Raw genomic sequence first — 5,276 nt, 5'->3', positions numbered from 1 at the left:
AACCAATCACAAAGCGCTAAATGATTTTATTAATTATATTTTTCTAGATTATATATATTTTCTGAATTTTTATATATTTATTTTCATTTTTTATAATTTTTAATGTGTATATACATTTTATAAAAGAAAAATATCCACGTAACATTTTGTGATTGGCTATAAGATTTTTTAAATGTTTGTAAAAATTAGACTAAAATATAATAAAGGCATACTTTAGGTACCAATTTAGGCCAAAAATTTATGTACCAAAGTGGATAACAAGTATACTTTAAGGGTCAAAACTTGAATTAAACATTTTTATTTTTTAGGTTATGTTAGTCACATGGCACACAACGCAATGGCGAAGCGAGAAGGGTTAGGAGGGCCCGATCCACCTAAAATGAAAAATTTTCTATTTAGGTCCCTTTATAATTTATAAAATTTTAAATTAGTAATAGTAAAATTACACTTTGCCCCCCAAAAAGGTTAAAATTTTTATTTAATCCTTTAAAAATTATAAAGACATAGGTTAATAAAATAGTGAAATTGTATTTTTACTGTCGTAAAAACATACAATTTAATTTCACCCCCCCAAAAAAATTCTGGCTTCACCCTTGATGCTACGAATGTGCCACATGGCAAAAAAAGATTTTTTTAATTTGTTAAAAATAAAAAATTGTAACAACCAATTTTTCAATAGTGTCGAAAACAGAAGTTTCGAAACCCCATTTTTGATGATCGAGTCCATGAATATTAAATAATATTTACGAGGTTAGTATAAAGTTTAATTAAAGTATGGTCCTTTAATTTTGTCAATTGGATAGTTAATTAAGGTACAAAGACTAAATTGTAAAAGCGGTAAAAGTTAATCACTATAGATTTTTACTCGCTTAAGTGCTTATTTAATAATTGAATAGGGCCTAAAATAGCAATTAAGCCAATTTAATTATGAGTGGACGGTTGGATAGCCATTTTTGCTAAAAAAAGTTAAAAAAATGTTATAATATGATAATAAAAAGATAAATAAAAAGGAACATGGATAGAAAGAGAAAACACCTCTCTTTTCTTCATCCTTTCCCCGATTCTCCATTGTTGACGATGGAAGATTTCAGCCAAGCTTTGAGCTCTCAATTGGTGAGTTCAATTTAGCCTCTCTCTTTTTTTGTACTTTTATGTTTTGAGATCTCGAAAGCTCGATTTAGCTAACTCGTATGTTATTTTTCAAAACTGTTAAAGTTTTCAAATGTTTTCATAGGTATTTATTGAAGTTTTTGGTATTAAATTGTTGGATTTTAAGTTTAGAAATAAACAAAAAAGATTAATTTGTAAAGTGAAAGTTGTTAGTTTTGAACTTAGGGATTAAAGTGTAAATATTTCAAATTTAGTATGAGATTTTTGTAATTATAGATATTAGAGGGCTGTAGAAGGATGGAATTGAGATTGGTTTCAAAATCAAAGCTCAAATTTGATAGTTATAACAATTTCGATTTTAGGGACTAAATTGAATAAAATACAAAACTTTAGGGAACATTCAAAAAAATAAAATTGAACTGTCATATGCATAAAGTAGAATGTTATAAGTATTTAGAATTTATAATTGAAATGATTTAATATTATAGATCGGGAATTGAACCAACTGAAAGATAATCAAGAAAAGGGAAAATTTGTAGATTAGTCTTTAACATCTTGTTATTGCAGTTTTTTCTAGGTAAGTGATCTGTCGTAACTCTGTGTAGCAGATTAAACTAGTTTTTACACTTTAAGAGCTTGAAATTAAGCATTATCATTAGGATCTTATTATATTTTAGTAGGTTTTGCTAAATTCAATAAAATGTGCAAATCGAGTCTTTTATTAACCTTAGGGGCTGAATGAGGCCTAAAGGTGAGCTAATAAACTTTCTAAGTGTGCAAGAGATCATGACAAGGCGTATAAAATAGATACTGGTCACTATGTCACAACACGGAATGTTCAATGTCACAACATAGGGAATAGAATAGAGAATTCACGAAATTACCTTCGGTGTCATGACATACCCCTGAAGATATCTCAAAGAGAAGTATACTAACTTCTATGTCGTGACATAGGTCCTGGTGTGCTGCGACATAAATGCTAGACAACAAATACCATGAGACAGAGGGTGTTTTGGTTTACACAATTAAACTTAAAGCTCGGGAACGTCAACTAACCTAGGGTTAAGGACGACAACCACCTAAGATCTATAAATAGGCTCCTTTGTCATATGTAAAAGGGACCAATTCCTTAGTTTAGTTTTCTAATTTTAATTTTATTTTAAGCTTTTCTTCCTTTCTGGGTTTTAGATTTATTTTCAAATTGTTCTTATTTATCTTGAGAGATCTAATTTTTGGAGATAGTCAAACTTCGTGAATTCAATTTATTCTTAATACAATTTAGGCGTTTTCTTAAACTCTATACTTCAATTCATTTATCATGTTTTCTCTTTACATCAATTCCATATTGTTTATAAAAATCATGATGAACTAATCCTTTTATGGGGGATTAACGAGTGGAGGTATGATCCATTAACTATTTTGTAGGGTTACTAGTGGATCATCTGTTTAGGAAAGGAAGAACTTAAAACCCTAAGTTTGAAAACACTAGGAAGTAATCAAGGTGGGAATTAACCAAAATTGGTATGGCCTATCCATGAACACCTTCACCCCAAACCAGTCTAGATTGTGAGATAGGAAGATAAGTAGCTCTTGTTGACTCGTTATTTGAGTGGAAAATCAAAAGATCTTGATAGGATAGTAACTAGTTGATTGAAAAAAAACTCGAAGTGACAGTTGATGGGAAATACCAACGCGAGCTAATTACCCATAATTAGATTTGATTTATCATATTCTTTTATCTCTTGAATTTTATTTCTTTATGTTATTTTACGTTGTTATTATAAAAAATCTTAAAAACTCTCTTTTATTTACTATCTTACTATAACCAAATTAAAGTACTAATTAGATCTTTCAGTGTTTAAATTAAAATTGATCTAGCACTCGCCTTCCTTGGGTACAATCCTCAGAGTACTCACATACTCAGTTGTAGCTATATTACAACTAGACCCTTATACTTGTGGATACCGCCTCATATATCTATATCTTTTGCTGCAGTATTCAAATTCTGGATGTTAGTACCCTTGGAGGCGGTCAAGTTGTTGGCACAGTTGCCAGGGAGGCAACGTCACAAGTTTAATTTTAATTTTTACACTCAATAGGAATAATTAGGAAATCTTTAGGTAATAGATACAATTTATTTAGCCATAAATAATTAGGAAAACTACTCACATTGTGCAAGTCTTAGGGACATCGTTTGATATAGACTGTCTACAATCTAGCATTTCCCATCATGTTATTCATAACTCACATTTTGAAATAAATTCTTCTTTACGAACATGGATTTTAGAAAATGTCAAATTTATCGATCAGAAAACTAAGGACCCGATAGCATTTTTACGAAGATTTGATCACATATGCAGTATCGTTACTTACGCAAGCGTTCCACCAGATGACATCAAATTATTATTAATCCCATTTGCACATGATGAGAAGGCAAAAATGTGGTTAGAGGCACTTCCCGTAGATACCATTACTACTTGGACTGAGTTTGTGCAGCTATTTCTTCACCGAGAAGTACCTATAACTAAGGTACTAAATACTTATATACAATTATTTTATTTTAAACAAAGTATTACTAAAACATTGGGACAAACGTGAGAAAGGTTTAAAACAATTCTCATATCCATATTAGGCGGGGGAATACACTTTGTAGTTCAGATACAACATTTCTATTATGGGTTGGACAGTCAGAATAGACTGAAATTCCACATAATTATATACAATGAAGGCTAGTGTGAAAGGATCAAGGACAGGGTGGATGAGCATGAGCCAAAACTGGGGTCAAAATTGACAGTCAAACGCTGTGCTAGTTGGTCAATCACTCTCATTCAGGTAGGGTGAGCAAAAATTGATTCGACCTGAAAAAATCGAAAAAAAATTCAAATTTTGAGTTAAATGGATCGAGTTATTTGAGTTAATTGTGTAAACTCAAATTTTTTTTCGAATTTCGGGTTCGAATCAAATTTAGTTTTTGAATTTTAATAACTCGACTAATTCGAATAAACCAAATATAAAACTATAATATTTTACATTTCTACCCTAAACCTTTTTACTTTCTCTCGAAAACTTTTACTCCCTCCCGTTTTCCCCCTAAAACTTTTACTCCCCTCTCATCTTACCCCCCATCTACCCCAAACCCATATTCCCTCTAATTTTTTCTAAATACTTTCCCCCCCAAAATTTTACTCCTCCAACCCTTAAAACTTCTTATTTTTCCTTAAACTTTTACTTCTCACCCTTTACCCCTAAATGGTAATAATTTTATTTATATCTGCTATTTATATTATTAAATTAAATTTTACATATTGTAGTATATATATTATTGAATTGGTTAATCATATTAAATCTTTTATAAATTTATGTTAAAATTGAATTATTGATAATGCCATAAAATATTCATCTTAAAATTTTATGTTAGTATCAATTTCACGTTTTATCTATAAGATAACTTTTATTAAAAATCACATTTTTTACATCTAATATGTGTTTTAATTTCAAAATACATAGTGACAAGAATCAAAATACGAATTTGATTGCGGAGCATGACAGTGGTAACAATGACCCAAAGTCATTTTTTAAAATTTAACTCAAACAAATATATTTGATTCGATTCAAATTCCATCTCACTCGACTTGGTTCAAGAAAATTTCAAATCGAGTTAGGATGATAAAATAGGATTCGTTAACTCGATTAACTCAAAATTTTTTCATTCGATTTGATTCAATCGAACGCTTACAGCTACATTCAGGGTTACAGGCAATGACAAGCACACTTTCACCTCTTGGAACATCGTCCTCACCCATTTGCAATTTGGTAAAACATTCATCGGCAAGAATTTCAGAGTTTGATTTTCCCATAAGTTAACACATAAGTTAGAAAAAGAAAAAATTTAGTAGATACTCCTTTTCTAATTTTACCCTTGATTGGCTCTAAGTTATCAATACTTAATTGCACTTGTGTAAAGACTTCCTTATTCTCTTAAATGCTTGTACTGAAAGTTTAATTTGATTTAAAATACTTAAATCAGGTTAAAATGGCCAAGTTCAATTTTAATTTGATTCTAAAATATTTAAAGGCTATTTAAATTTAATTTCAAAAGGAGACAGACCTAACATGCAAATAGACTAAAAGTATAAATTTTTGTACAAGATTTTGCAAGTGGGTAT

The 5,276-nt window shown here is 30.0% G+C and overlaps 1 long non-coding RNA gene across 1 annotated transcript; it reads left to right on the top strand.

The window, feature by feature from the left end:
• Positions 1-986: 986 nt before the first annotated feature.
• On the top strand, positions 987-3,385 carry LOC128285741 (uncharacterized). The gene is made up of 2 exons (XR_008276281.1): positions 987-1,113; positions 3,106-3,385. It is a non-coding gene; the product is annotated as an uncharacterized LOC128285741 (long non-coding RNA).
• The last annotated feature ends 1,891 nt before the right edge of the window (positions 3,386-5,276 follow it).

The sequence above is a fragment of the Gossypium arboreum genome, chromosome 12 (genome assembly GCF_025698485.1).
Source record: "Gossypium arboreum isolate Shixiya-1 chromosome 12, ASM2569848v2, whole genome shotgun sequence".
NCBI classification, from domain to species: domain Eukaryota; kingdom Viridiplantae; phylum Streptophyta; class Magnoliopsida; order Malvales; family Malvaceae; genus Gossypium; species Gossypium arboreum.
This window is presented reverse-complemented; position numbering and strand designations above follow the sequence as displayed.